A 15022-nucleotide genomic window follows, 5' to 3' on the forward strand; every position below is an offset into this window, starting at 1 on the left:
ACACAGAGAGAGACAGAAGCCAAGAGGCACAGCTTACCATCTCACTCAGGAGCCAGCTACAGTTAAACCTTGTGTAACTTCCACAAGGTTTCGTGGAAACAAGAAAGAAGAATTCAGTGTAAGGAGAAAGGGAAAGTTGAGGACAGGATCTCCATTTGTTAACGCCTTTGATATGAATATACGTATCAAACCCCATCTCCGCACACCATCTCCCCAACTTGAAGCAACACATAAAGGGGTATTAGGGTTGTATACCCGAGAAGTCTCCTTGAGAAAGGATAACTGGGTAGCACAGTGGATTAGACCCAGACGTCCTGAGTTCTGTCACTGGGGTAAGTCATCTCGCCTCTTGGAACCACTGTAAGGATTAAACAGTCACCGAGTATAGAACACTTAGAATCAGGAAACATGAAAATATTTGAGTGAGCAAAGGTCTTTCTGATGCTTTTCAGTGAACTGCCTTAAGCTGGGACTTCCTTTCGTAGGAGATGATGCTGTCGATTCACCAAAGTAGCAGGATGTTTTCCTTTCTGTTTTCAGACGCACAGGATTTTCCTTGAGACTTAGGGACTGGGCTGGTCTTAGAATCATTGGAGGAGAGGGATTATTCAGGTGTTTCTTCTCTCTCTCCTCCCTCTAAATCCTGCTAGTCAATTAAAGCCCCAGTATTGGCAACAGTAAATATTTTAATGCATTATGAGGCAGAGTGCTTGTAGTACAGATATACTGAGAATCGTATGTCTGCGTCAAGGCTATCCCAGGGAAACTGCAACCATAACTCAAGTCTGAAATCAAGAGGCCCTTCCTGGAGACTGTATAGTAGAGGCTGACGTCGAGACACTGAAAGCTCTGTGTATGTCCTTGTGGTTTTGACCTTGAAACTTTAATCAGGACTTAAACTGGAGCTAGCCTGGTGTGTGACTTAACTCCTAAGTGGAGCAACAGTTATTGGCTTGCCCCAGCAGACTCTGCTTCTGTGAAGGCTGCACCAAATGGCCTCTTTTGTAGCCATTTTGCCACTTGACAGCCACGTTCAGAAATTCATATTCAGAGATTGCCTGTCAGGATCTGGCCCTGTACCAGGTTCTCAGGACCCTAACATGTCAGAGTCCCTCTGCAGAGACAGAGGCAATGAAATAATAAATAGAGAGCACAAAGATTTCCCAAGTCCAATAGCAAAAGGGAACAGAAGTCTATTTCTCCTTTCCAGAAACTTTTGGAATCTCCCCAATTTGCCATTGTAGTCTCTCCAGGGGAGCTGGCTTCCCCCTGGTGAGGAAATCAGGCTTTTAAATGGATCCTTCCCAGTGGTCTTCGTTATGGAGATCTTCAGACTGGCCAAAATCCAAGAGAGGGCTGCTGGTGTGTGCTCACATGCTCACACTGTAGTTTCTTAATAACGCACCATGATCCTCTGCCATCTCAGAAAGCGTACCACATGCAGAAGGCTCTTCAAAGTTGCCAGTGTCCCGTCCCAGGCTGACCGTCGGGATGGTCGCCAACTGCCATTAAACAAGGTCACAAGACAGATGACTTTGAGAATGTGTGAGGTGCTCTACAAGATTTAGGGCCTCGCCTACAAAACCTTCACCCAAGCGGGCAGCAGTGGTGAAATTTTCATCGCCCAGATGGACTGTGAGTTTTCAGAGTTAACGATGATTGAACAAGTTGAAAGTGAAAGGCAAACCCTCGTGGACGGGGGAGGCTGGCCGTTTGATCATCCCATGGAGAAGTGAACTTGTTGTTTAACCACAAGCAATAAAAGGTGGTCTTTGGTTTCTCAGCTGGAGAACAAATGAGAACCAGGTGTAGGCAGACTTTTTTTTTTTTAAATGGAATGAAGTAATTTATTCTGTAGCTAAATACCAGTGACCATGGCCCAGGAACATGGATTCAAGTTCCCCTTAATACCCTTGTTCCGACTTACTAACAGTTTTGTGGGTTTTTTCTTTTTAAGTGACATTGCAGATTGACTTTTCCCAGTCTTACCAAAGGGCAGCATATTCGTGGCGGCCAATGTGTCTCAATAACTCATCTAGAGACGAGCATGCATCTTGTTGGTCTGCCAGCCAAAGCTGCCTATTTGGGTTAAGGATTAGGAGTATTGTCGCATTAGTTCTCATTTTTATTCTCTTAATTGCTTTAATCATTACTTTGTTTACCACTCGGATCTGCCTTCTCATTAAAGCAAGAAAATTCTATAGCATTTAATTTTAAAATCAATGTGACAATAGCAGCTCTTGTTGCTGGAGGAAGCAGTTTTAGAAGTCATTTATAAATTTTATTTGTCAGCAACGAGATGCTAACACTAGCTGCAATGACTTCAGCATCTCAGATTTGCACTTTTGGGAAGCCCCCTTCAGCCCTGCACTCATCACAGCCCTTCGCTGCCCTTTCCTCCCTGTCCCTGAGGCATCCTCTTTCATCTCCTCTTCTGAACTTTGCACCAGCTCTTACTCATTCATTGGAGGTCCAGAGCCCAGGACTGTTGTCTATACACAGGCTGTGATGTGAAATGTTTTCCCCTCAGAGGGCGAGTTTCTGCTCACAATGGCCAAACCCATCGCTGGTTTTTATTAGAACCTCCAGCCTGGGCACCCCCTCCCTCTTAGCCACTGACCATCTGTGTGGCCATCTGTGTGTCTGCTCAGTTCCTCTGCTTCACTGTGGAAGAGGGTAGATGAGGGGCTTTCCATGGCATCTTTTGGTCTCTATAAAGCTAAATGTCCTTATTATTTTAAAAAAAAAAAAATACGTTCTGGGATTAAACAATGTTCATGCTTGAGGCTCTGGGTTCCCAGCCCAATGAACAAACCACGCTTTCAATGAGCATGCTTAATCTCACCTTCTTGCCTAACTTGCCTACCTGTCCACATTGCAAATGTTATGTCCTACATATTTTCTTGCTGCAAAGCAAACCGGTAAAACAAGTTAGTTTCGGCCCATGAGAGTGACAAAGCAGTCATCTCCTTTAGTCAGATGTGGATGAATTTTTGCTGTGGTCCAGCAAAAGCGGTCTCATGAGTCTGTGTCCAGTCATGCATGGTTTGAAAGAAAGGAAAATGGTCAGTCTGTAGGAGACATAGAAAAGGGGGCAGTTCTAACACGTGCACCCCATACCTTCACAGCCAGCACGGCCCTCAGCAAGCTGGTGTGAGTTTGTTGACAATGAAAATGTGCCCAGAGGCAGTTTATAAATTGAATTACTCCCTCACAATAATGGCCCACTAGAATGTAGTGAATAAATATGCCCTAACTGTAAGAGGACCCACTGGATGGCTCGCCTGGGAGGTTGATGGTCCCCTTCCTGCTTCTCTAGTTTTCCTTGGTTCTCTTGATAAGGTGAATTCTGAAACTATTCTTTTTTAACAAAGAGTAAGATACAGCAAGCTGATCTCTCTCTTTCTCTCTCTCTCTCTGTCTCTCTCTCTGTCTCTCTCTCTCTCTTTCTCTCTCTCTCTCTCTCTCTCTCTCTCTCTCTCTCTCTCTCTCTCACACACACACACACACACACACACACACACAGCCTGGGCTCCAGCACACTGCTATGACAGTGATTCTGATTGACCACTTTGCCAGGGAAGCCCATATCAAAGTGTATGTGCAAACAGATTGCTGGCAACATCAGTTCCCAAAGATGTAATATCTGCCACAGATTCTTAGGACATATGTTTATAATAGCCACCTTTGCCCAGAAAACTCAGATCAGAAGTTTGCCCAGAAGTTAGAGATCAGCTCAGCAACGTGGCGATGGAAAGGAAACAGCAAGGAATGGTGGGGGTGTGGTAAAAAGACTGCGTGAGTCTGGTCTTCTTCTGTCAGAGAGATGTGATTGTTCACAGAGGGCGTGGTTAGGTTTCCATGTTTCTTTTTTTTTCTTTTTTTTTTAATTTATTTATTAAAGATTTCTGTCTCTTCCCCACCACCGCTTCCCCTTTCCCTCCCCCACCCCCAATCAAGTCCCCCTCCCTCGTCAGCCCAAAAAGCAATCAGGGTTCTCTGCCCTGTGGGAAGTCCAAGGACCACCCACCTCCATCCAGGTCTAGTAAGGTGAGCATCCAAACTGCCTAGGCTCCCACAAAACCAATAGGTCCAGTAGAATCAAAAACCCGTTGCCATTGTTCTTGAGGTCTCAGTTTCTATTTCCTTTACACAGACCTAAAAACTGGTAAAAGTTATACGAAATAGTTTAAAAAGCTGTTCCCTGTGAGTCAAAGATTTAGCTAAATTGAAACTAAGGACTGTTTTCAAACCTATCAGCTATCTACAGTAAATGAATATAAAACTAGGGAAATAGGGTTAAGGATATTTTTCATCAATTTTCTTATTTGTGACTTTATTTCTTTTAAGATACTGTAGGAATATGGTTTTTAAAGTGTTCTCTGGACTCAGTGTAATCTTCAGCTACCCAGCAGGGAGAAACTGCACACAGAACAGGGGAAACTACACACAGAGAGAGAACTGCACACAGAGAGAGAACTACACACAAAGCAGAGAGAACCACACACACACACACACACACACACACAACTACACACACAGCAGAGAAAGCCTCACATGGAAAAACTATGCATTGCTGCTTGCTGTTTAATATATTCAGTTACTTCTGGGGCTGGAGGGGTGGCTCAGCAGTCAACAGTAGTCCTCTTCCAAGACACCAGGCTCAATTCTCAGCACTCATGTGGCAGATCACAACTGTCTATAACTCGAGTTTCTGGTTATCAAACACCTTCTTCTGGCCTCTGTGGGCACTGCACACACAGTACACAGACATACATGAAGGCAAAATACTAATACACATAAAATAAAAATGAGTAAATCTTGCAAAAATATTAAATACTTGCGTATGTGTAGGATACTGTATTAATTTTTTACACTATATGTGAATATATACATTTATTCATGTATGTCAGGCCTACACGTAGAAACAGTGTTGTGCTCTTACTGTGTTTTGTTTTCATTTTTAATATTCATCCAATTGAAAAGGAGAGAGTTTTGCTTTCATGTATCCATCAGCAAGCCCTGTGGCAATGGGGTAATTGGGGGATAACGCCATAGGGGGTATAAACGGATTTGAGGAAATTCCCAGGTGAATTTTGTTGCTTTTGGAGCCCCAGCAAACTTGGCTGCCCCTCGCAGTCTGTGGGTGCAGCAGGGAGTGAGGCTTGTAGCCTACAGTCAGACCATGTGATACTCTTTTATTACGTTGATAACTTCGGTTTTCACTAAAGAGTCTGAATATCTTCAGGTGGGACCCGCACTTTCCAGTTCCCCAGCTTGCCTGTTGTTTATACCACTCAGCTCTTCCACTGGCTTGCATTGCCTGCCTCCTATTTACTGAGATTGGGTGGCTTCTTCTACCTTTAAGGCTTTTGTTTATACATGTCTTACTACCACTATCTGCTATAGTGATTTCCTCCCTCTTGTCCCCAGTCAGGCTGGAGAGGCCAATCTATAAGCACAAGGTGAATGGACCTCTAGAAGAGTATCCTTGCATGGACAATAATGAGAGTAGCAGTAGCTATGATCCCTTGCCCTTGTTATAACCGTTGCTAGCCACACGTCCCTTGACCTTTGGCAAGGTCATTTAGCAGGCCTTCCACCAGGCTGCCTGCCTCCATGTGGCCTTGTGGCACCGTCCTGACTCTGCCAGCCATTCGGATGGCAGATCTGACAGCCAGAGGCCGCAGCAACCCCAGATCCTACAGTTGATTGGCCTTATGATTTCCTCTTGGTTTGGGCGGCTAATTTGGCAGTTGTTTCGTTACTTAAAGCTTAGTTACAAAGAAGCTGTTTTAAGGTATCTATTAAATTCACAGCTTGCTTCATTAAAAATCACTTCATTAAAAAAGCAAGCCAACCAAAGTGTTCACGTGGCCATGCCAGATGGAAGTGAGTTAAGAGCTGGGCGCCTGTGCTCTCAGCCCTTTCGTTGCTAGTGAAGGATTAATTTGGGGGGAAATCCAATTCCCTGGATAAAATGAGTTACATGAGAGGATTCTTTTATTTCAAATTGTACTGGCACTTGCATTGAACGTGGGCTGAGACACGCCTTGGAATCCACGTGCTCATTAAGACCTGGTTCCTCCCCCTTCTTCATCCCATCTGAGAACTTCAGTGGGATAAGATGCAAAGACAGGGAGCACCAAGAATTCTTCCCTGTGGCTTTATTTTCCCTTCTCTGTGTTTCAAAAAGCAGAGAGGAAGCAAAGTATGGCATAGCAAACAGGTGTGCATCTGAGGCCCGGATATTAGCAGCATGTCTTCCCAGAACAGCCACTCGGTGGCAGAGAAATGTCTGTGCTCTTCACAAACTCATCCCTATGCCTTCCCACATGTGCAAGAAAATCCAGCCAGGTTTTCTTTAAACACATCCGACGGAGAGTTAAGAGGAAGCCAACACAATGCGACTGGGCTGCCATGGCTGACTCCAATATAAGCACCCGTCCCTACAGCAAATGTTGGATGTTAAGATGTTGAGTCTTTGGAAAGGCAGACAATTAAATGTTATCACACGAGAGTCAGGAAGGTGGAGGTAAAGGTGTCCCTGAGCTGCTGGCAAGAGAGCTTTGTAAAGGGGAGTCCGAGAGAAGAACAGCAAAATGTCACTGAATGATTGCAGCTGGTAGTCATCTTCTTCCTGAATCCTCTGAAATAAGAAGGCACAGTTAACTCTCAGGAATTACCTGTGCAAGGTAAAAGACACCTGGTAGAGCCTAGGGGAGACATTGTCGGGGGCCTGTGCAGATTGCTGAGACAGAGTCACAGAGTGTGCACAGCGCTCCCGGCTGAGGGCTTCTGCCAGCCCCGTGTGCATTGGCAGCTTTAGTCAACTGGCATTTCATTGTGAAGAAATGCCTAGCTTTACAGAATTTCGCTAAGAAATGTTGAGAGTAGGGTGGGTGCTGCCTAACGGACAACTGTTATTGGCAATCGGCATTGCTAGCGTGGATATGGTAACTTCTCTTTGCCAAAGTGGAAGAGTGTTCCATATGTGATGGGAGCTCAGCCTTCGGTCCCTGCTGTGCCCTGCTGTGCTAAAAGCCTCACTTTCCAGAATGAACCTCAATCCACTAGTTTACTCTGAATCTACCTGCATTTTACCGTAAAGGTGTTCACACCCCAGTTTTTCCCTTCCTGATGACCAGGTAAAGGGAAAATATTGTAAGCTATTCTATTTCAATGTTTCCTGTATTCCTACAATAACAAAGACTTTGTCCAACTTTGTAGATGAGCAAGCTGCAACTCAGGTAGTAAGAAACTCTCCCAAGATCTTAAATACTTCTAGCCTGGGAGCTGGTAAGGCAGAAGAACCGGCCAGGTCCCTTCTCACTAAAGCACACATGGTCTCTACATACCTAGCATCTTACTCCAACTGAGACTGCTTGTAACAAAACACCATAAATAAGGTGACTTATAAACAATAGGCATTCACTTCCTACAGTTATGGGATCTGATCAGCCAGGATGATTGGCTTCTGGTGGGGACACTCTTCTCATTGGCTTCTTGCTTAAATCTTCAAGTGACAGAAGATCTCAACTCTCAGTGGTCTCTTCTATGAGGGCACTAATGCCACTTATGAGAGTTCCCATCCTCATGACCTGACCACCTCCCAAAGGCTCCCTCTCTAATGTCAACAACCTGGCTGTTTACCTTCTTTCTTCCTTTGCTCATTGGCATATGCTTGGCACACACAGAACCCAAGGCTTCCTTACCAATCCCCGGGCTTCCCTTCCACAGAACTAGATATACTTCAGAAAGAGAAGAATGAGATTTCCCAGCATGAGTGAGCCCCTAGGTTCATCCCTTAATACGGGGGATAGAGGCAGGGGGAAGTTGGGGGAGGGAAGGAAAGAAGTGAAAACCATTGTTACTAAAAGCCCTGGTTTCCTGTGATACTGTCTATTAACTCCAGGGCTGCTTGTCAAGAGGGAAGGATCTGTAGATAGAGCACAGAAGTTTTTAGGGAAGTGGAACTAATTCAGTATGACAATATCATGGCAATAGCATGCAAAATAGTCTATGCCAAGCCCATAGAATGTATGACACCAGCCAGGCAGTAGTGGCACACGCCTTTAATCCCAGTACTCGGGAGGCAAAGACAAGCAGATCTCTGTAAGTTCGAGGCCAACCTGGTCTACAAAGTGAGTTCCAGGAATCTCCTGGAAAGAGAAATCCTCTCTCGAAACCAGCGCCCCCCCCCAAAAAAAAAAAAACAGAAGAATGTATAACACCAAGAGTAAAACTCTAGGGTCAGCTCTGGCTTTGCGTAGCATTGTGACATGTCGGTGTCAGTTGGCTAGCACCTGTGTTAGGGACGTTGATGGTGGCAGGTGTTCTGTGGAAGAAACAACTTAAGAGAAAGGGATCTATTCTTGGTTTGGGGTATACAGTTCATCCTGACAGAGAAAGCCTACTAGCAGGGCGAGCTCCTGTCCACGCAGTGGGAGCGTGAGGCTGCTTGCTCACATCAGAGTTAGCAAAGGCGTAGAAAGCACAGGCCCAAACTGGGGTCTGACCAAAACCTACAGGGCCTGTGTCTCCTCCATGTAATTCATTTCCTCCAGCTGCCCCCCACTTTCCAAAGGTTCCACAATCTCCCCCAACAGTGCTACTAGCTAGGCACAAGTGTTCAAACACACAAAAATGTTTCATTGGATACTGGGAGTCGGGACATTGATATGTGGGGATTCTGTACTTCCTATTCCATTCTTCTATGAACCAAAAACTGCCCTAAAATGCAATTAATTAAAAAAATAATAACCCCTGGGCCAGCAGCATGGCTCAGTAGGTAAAGGTATTTGCCACAAAAGCCCAATAATCTATAGACCCAAGAAAAGGTGGAAGGAGAGAACTGATTCTCCACACGTGTTACAGCATACATGCCAACAGTCATCTATCATACATGTGCTTGTACACACACTAACAAATAATAATAATTTTTTTTAAATCTCTAAATGCACAAGATTGAGTACTGGAATAACAGTGGTATTTCTCGCCTGTCTCTTGCACTCTGGTCTAATCGAGAACTACACATTAGCTGTGCTGCCCTGTGCAAAGGTAGAGAAACTGTTCTTCCTCTCCAAAGGGCTTCCCGCGTCCTTTGCTCTCTCTCCTCTCACCTAGTCACTCTTGCTCCACACCTGAGTCTCCATTTCACGGATTCATTACATCACCGGTTCCTTCCGAGACAGCTTCCAAAGGAGAGATGCAATTAGAAAGCCAGGAAAGTCCACAGTGTTGAGAGCATCGGCCCCTCCTTCTGTGCATGGTGCTTGGCCGAACAGAGTGAGGTTAAGTGCGTCAAAAACGCTCATCGAAATAACTCATTTTGTCCAAACTTCGTTTCGCAACCCGTGAAAAACAACACTGAATTTCCCTTGGAATTACTGTGTAATTGCCTCAGTTCCCTGCTCCTTGTCTCGACAGATGCAGCTGATTTGGGGAAAGAGAAGAAGAGACCGTGCCAGGTCTCTGGGTCCTCGGGCTTTGCCCTTCTCCTCTGTTATCCATCCATCATGCGCACATTTCTATGCTTGCCTTCCCTGCTGCCTGGCTTCCTCTCACGGAAATACAGGAACCCTGCGAGCTTGTCAGGATAATGCATGCTTTGCAGCCCATCATTACCGAGTTAGAGGGACCTACGTGCACTGATGGCACGTGAGAAGAAAGCTGTGTTTGCTCGAATAGCAAAAAAGGCAGAGAAGCGTCTTTAAACTCTTTTTTTTTTCCTTCCTTTTTGAATTCTGAAAGATAAGTTGCTTTTGGGCTGCGCCACTTGGGAGGATGCGTAAGACCCTGTGACGACTGAGGTCAGACTGAGAGAATCAGTGTTGTCCACTCACCGTGTGTCACGGCTTTATCTTTGGTGGCCGTAGCAACTGGAAGATGGAACAAGTGATGAGGTCCAGAGTTTCGCTGCGATAGTTCACAGGAGACGCTGGCAGTAACCGCATCAGGAGAGGTGTGAGATGGAATGTAGGGACACTCCAGGCTTCAATCTGAGAAGACTTGGTAAAAATCAGAAATTGGGAGATGAAGGGAAAATCCTCACCACCCTAGAAAATCATGTGGCCCTTCCTAATTAACCACCCCCTCCAAAGGCTTGCTGTCTGCACCAAGGCAGCATGAGAAAAGAAATAGGAGTGAAATGGTTCCTTTATGTTCCTAAACCCCAGAGGTCACTCATCTGTCACGGTACAGTCCCAGCTGCCGTAAGACACACCTATGTTCATCTGAACACACACCCTGTCAGCAGAAGGGTGTCAAGGTAACAGGGCACACCTGGAAGGCTCGTTGTGTAAGGTGGAGGGTTTCCTTGCAGAAGGGCGCTTCAGGTGCCTTTAAACAAGGCATTTTCATGGAGCTTTACACATTTAACTAGAACTCACAAGCTTACCAATTCAGTGGCATGCGGTGGTTTCCCAGAACTGGGTAACTATCGCCACGACCAACTGTAGAACATTTTCATTGCTCCCCTCCCCCGAGAGAAACATCACACATGCAATCCTCCTGCAGCCTCCAGGACGAGTCACTTGGCCCTTTGCCGTTGGCCTCTTTCACTTGGCACAGTGGTCGTGAGATCCAGCCGTGAAGTCGTAGGAAAAGGACCTTGAACTTCCTGGCCGCAGCTGTGCTCCTCATTGTTGGCTCTTTCTATTCACACAGCCACACAGTGACTGTGGCCTGTGCCACTCTGCTAAGCACTTAATGCTCTCCCGCTCCTGGGCACAAGCTCCTCCATGTTAGCAGGTGGAAAACTGGGACTGGGGTGGCAGTAGTCTGCCCTCTTGAAGTTTGGCTCACTCACTACCATGGTAAGATGATGAGACCTTGCTCATATTCCTTCTCGTTTTGTGGAATTCATCTGTACATTGTTTTTTTTAATATATTATCTGAGTCCTTGCCATTCTTGCTCAGTGAGCGCTATCCTAAGTTCATTTATCTAATTTATTTGCTTTTTTTTATTCTATGGTCCTATATCCTACAGAGTTCATTTTTTAAAAAACCTCACATTTTGTGGTCGCAAGAGGAGCCTAGAGAGCCTTCCAGCCCTCTGTGCTGGGGCGTGTCCAATGTCAGCAAGCTCAGCCAGATTCTCCTAAATATCTGTGTGGGTTTTTTTTTTTTTTTTTAGTATTCTGCACATGTAGCTAGAAAAGTCTACTTTACTATGTTTTATAGAACGAGTCTATGCTAGTGTGTGTGTGTGTTCTGTTCATCTGAATTCTACCCAGAGAAATTCTCTGGTTTGCAAGGTCTATTTCTTCAGCTGATATTTATCAAGAGTAAGTTTAGGATTCTCGGGACTAGGAATTGAGCTGAGGACAGGCCCGGTGTGCCCAATGTCATAAGAGGGTCTATTGCCAGGACAGAAGGCTCAGGAAGAGAAGGGCACACAAAGCAAGGTCAATTCTGAAAGTCAGGAACGTCGTAAAGGAATTGAAAAGTGCTCGTGGTCCAGAATGGGTGGAGTGGAGGTGTGTGTGGAGATCTGGGAAGTCCTGTGAAGAAGGAGCTGAAAGCCTGGCCATGAGAAAGAAGCGGGGATAGAGGATGCCCAGCAGAGGAATGGCCACTCCAAAGGCTCCAGGGAAAAAAGGGAGAAATACACAGAGCTAGACTGGAGATGCTTACACTTCCTCATGGGCCCTTTGGCTGTCTGTCGGAGCCTTGTATTTTTAACTGTATAAGAATAATTACATCAGAATGGGAAGGAAATAAGTTAAAATGTGCTTATCAAAATATTTAAAAGGCAGTGATGCAATGAAAGGCAAATTCTTCTTCATTAATACATCTTGTGGCAGACCAAGTAATTATCTTTGAAATAGCAATATTTCAGACGACCTGTGACAGTCGTGATGTGATATGAAATATCTATGGCTTTGGGGTGACAAGTGCTGCTAACAGCACTGAGGTTTTCTGTGTAACTCAACTGTCATTAGAATTTGTAAAGTTAAAGATGAGATTTTCCCCCATCCGAAACCATGGAACCTGTGAACCTACTATCGACCCCTTGGGTCTGTGTATATAAATATCAAAATCATGCAAGAATCTTTAGAGAAGGTGGCGTTTTAAGCCTGAAAAGTGGTATAGTCTCCCTCCTTATGGAAACAGGCTTCTAGGATAACAGGAATGGAAGAGGATGAAAGAAGATCGCTGCACGGCTCAGAAAAGAAAAAGGTGTAACGGGTCTTTCTTTGGACTGCCAGCTCCTGAATAATGACACAGAGTCCTCTTATTAAGTATGAAAGCTTGACCTGAGCTTAGGTTTGTTCCCAGCTAGCTCTTAACACTTAACCCGTTTATATTAATCTATACTCTGCCATGTGACTCATTACCTAGCCTCGGAACAGTACCTCCAACTTCCTCTGCACCTGGCTGATGAATTCAGCTTCTCAGGTTCTTCCCCCAAGTTCCTCTCCCTGGAAGTTCTGCCTATCCTCTCCTGCCTCGCTATTGGCCACTGAAATCTTTATTAAACCAATCAGAAGGTGCCTTAGGAAGGACAAACACGTCTTCATACAGTGCAATCATACCCTGCAACGAAAAGGGAACTTGGAAAATGTAACAAATGGCATTAAAAACATTGGTGTAGTGGCCCCTGCCGTCAATCTCAGCACTCAGGAGGCTAAGGCCAACCAATCCTGAGTTTGAAGCCAGCCCGCATTAGCAAAGAGTCCATCCTGGGTCGGGGAGGAAGTAATAGCACTAGAGAAACGTGAACTCATCCAGGAGATAGGAGTTGCTGATAGACCAGATATGGGTTGGGAGGAGAGGAGGAAATGGAAGGTAGTACTAGGGCTGTTTACACTGGTGCTGCAGCGTGCTGGGGTGGTGGGTGGTGAGTGTGTTATTCTGTCGTCTGCCCTGTGAGATTTGAGCTGCTTCTTCCACACGTGGAGCAGTATAGAGTAAGCTACCACATACAAGCCCGGAGCTCGTAGAGGGGAACCTGAAGGACGATGCGCGTGCTCTTCATGGAGCCTGCTGTTTTCACATCAGGTGGAAACCTGCAAATTCTGTGTCGTCCCTGCAACAAGGAGGGAGGGCCCTTCATCTCTGCATGAAAGAGCTGCACCTTCTATCCCTACTCAGGAAGACTCCCACCTTTACTCCCTAAGAGGTGAAAGAACTTGATAAAGGTCATAGTGTCAGGGAAACCTACCTGGAACAAATGGACTGTGTTCCACCCCCTCTGCCCAGCTTGCATTTTGTCTCTGTCTAGTGCCTCCTCGATACTATCCACGTGGGAAAGAATAAAAGCTGAGTTTAAGATTTCCGGTAGAGCAAAAACAAGGGGAAAGAAGTGCTAAGACCATGGAGGTTGGAGGCCTCAAGTGCTGGCTCCTCACCCATCTGACCTTGAGCAGACACCTTGACCTCCTGAGTCCTAACAGTCTGTCCAGAATAGGAATAATGACACTAGCCAGCATTATTACATTCAGGAAAGCTATGGCCATGGGAGAAACACTCGACGCATATTTCTGGTTAAACTAGAGTTGCTTAATTTTTAAATGGATATTTGGTATTGTGGACTTCTCCATTATTTCAAGGTGGTTTCAGAGAGAGAGAGAAAAAAAATGTCATCAAATGAATACAAAGGTCCTTGAATAATCTTGCTGGGTTTCTCATGCTATTTCATGACTTGTCGTCATTTTCATCTTAGACAAAAGCTTGAATAGAAACTAAATGTTTTTCATCTTACAACAACAACAGAGTAGCTATTTGTCTCAGAAATCAAATGAGATTTTCTGTAGATGGTTGTCTTTAGTCTAGAAGACTAAAAGCAATGAACTTGATGACTTGGTGTTTGCATGAACACAATCTAATCAGTCTAATTAGTGCTAACGGATCATCCCCGGTCAGGGATGCCCACAGCTTATTTGCTGGTTCATGTTCATTAAGTGTCTAACATGTCCCAGCACTGCTTCCAGCTCAAGCCATGTATGAATAAATAAGAACAAGGTCCCTGGGGCCAGAGACATGGCTCAGTGGCTCAGAACACCTGCCGCTCTTGCGGAGGACCGAAGGTTCAGTTCCCAGCACCCACATGGTACCTCACAACCATCCATTATTCCAGTTCCAGGAGATCCACCCTCTGGCTCTTTGGGCACCAGGTACACACATGATATGTATACATATATGCAAACAAAAACTCACACTCATAAACTAAAAATGAGCTATTTTGTTTTGTTTCACTGTTTTTGTTTGTTTGTTCACAACATTGCTTCTCTGTGTCACCCTGGCTGTCCTGGAACTCACTCTATAGACCAGGCTTCAAATTCAGAGATCTACCTGCCTCTGCTTCTTGAATGCTGGGATTAAAAGCATGTGCCGCCAAGGCCCAGCCCAAAAATTAGTATTTTTAAAAACAAAACAAAGCAAAAAAAAAAAAAAAACAGAACAAAACAAACCACAAACTCAGTGGTATTTTTGGAGTTTTTTTGTTTCATATGACTTCTAGATCTTTGGCTTATATTTTATCGTTTCTGGTTCTATTTTTTATGGGATTTCCATGACGTGTCTCTACATCTATTCTTGTGGCTCTTTTTTTCTGCTTTTTTTCTTTCTATTCTAGTTTGTTTTTATTTTGACTTATTTATTTTTATTTTAGATGCCTGTTTGTTTTCTGCTGAAAAAAAGAAAAGGTATAGATTGGTGTGGGGGAAGTGGCAAAGATCTGGGAGGAGCTGGAGGATGTAAAACTTTAATCAGAAAATATTAGATAGAAAAATCTATTTTCAATTTTTAAAAAAAGAAACACTGAGGTATTGCTAGAATAAATTCTGGAAATACATTAAGAGAATTAGCCTCTTCCAGAGATGAGCCTCCTGTTGGTTATCCAACACAAAGCAGTCAGCCCTGAAATCGTGTGTGTGTGTGTGTGTGTGTGTGTGTGTGTGTGTGTAAAACAATGTGAATGTCTTCAAGGTTTTATGGCAATGAGTAGCAACAAATGGATAAGTAACGAAGGAGTGATTGCCCTTCAGTCATTCTGCACCCTGCAGAAAATACGTTA

General features: G+C 44.7%; 2 protein-coding genes across 4 annotated transcripts in view; one reads left to right on the forward strand and one right to left on the reverse strand.

Moving 5' to 3' along the window:
* Positions 1-15022, reverse strand: part of Spmip10 (sperm microtubule inner protein 10) — a 497054-nt gene that overhangs the window by 300782 nt on the left and 181250 nt on the right. The gene's annotated exons all lie outside the window — the stretch shown is intronic.
* The window catches only part of Marchf3 (membrane associated ring-CH-type finger 3), a 144835-nt gene that overhangs the window by 113384 nt on the left and 16429 nt on the right, over positions 1-15022 (forward strand). The window lies entirely within an intron of this gene.

The sequence above is a fragment of the Alexandromys fortis genome, unplaced genomic scaffold, assembly GCF_014885135.2.
Source record: "Alexandromys fortis isolate MF-2015 unplaced genomic scaffold, M_Fortis_MF-2015_v1.1 scaffold_181, whole genome shotgun sequence".
NCBI classification, from domain to species: domain Eukaryota; kingdom Metazoa; phylum Chordata; class Mammalia; order Rodentia; family Cricetidae; genus Alexandromys; species Alexandromys fortis.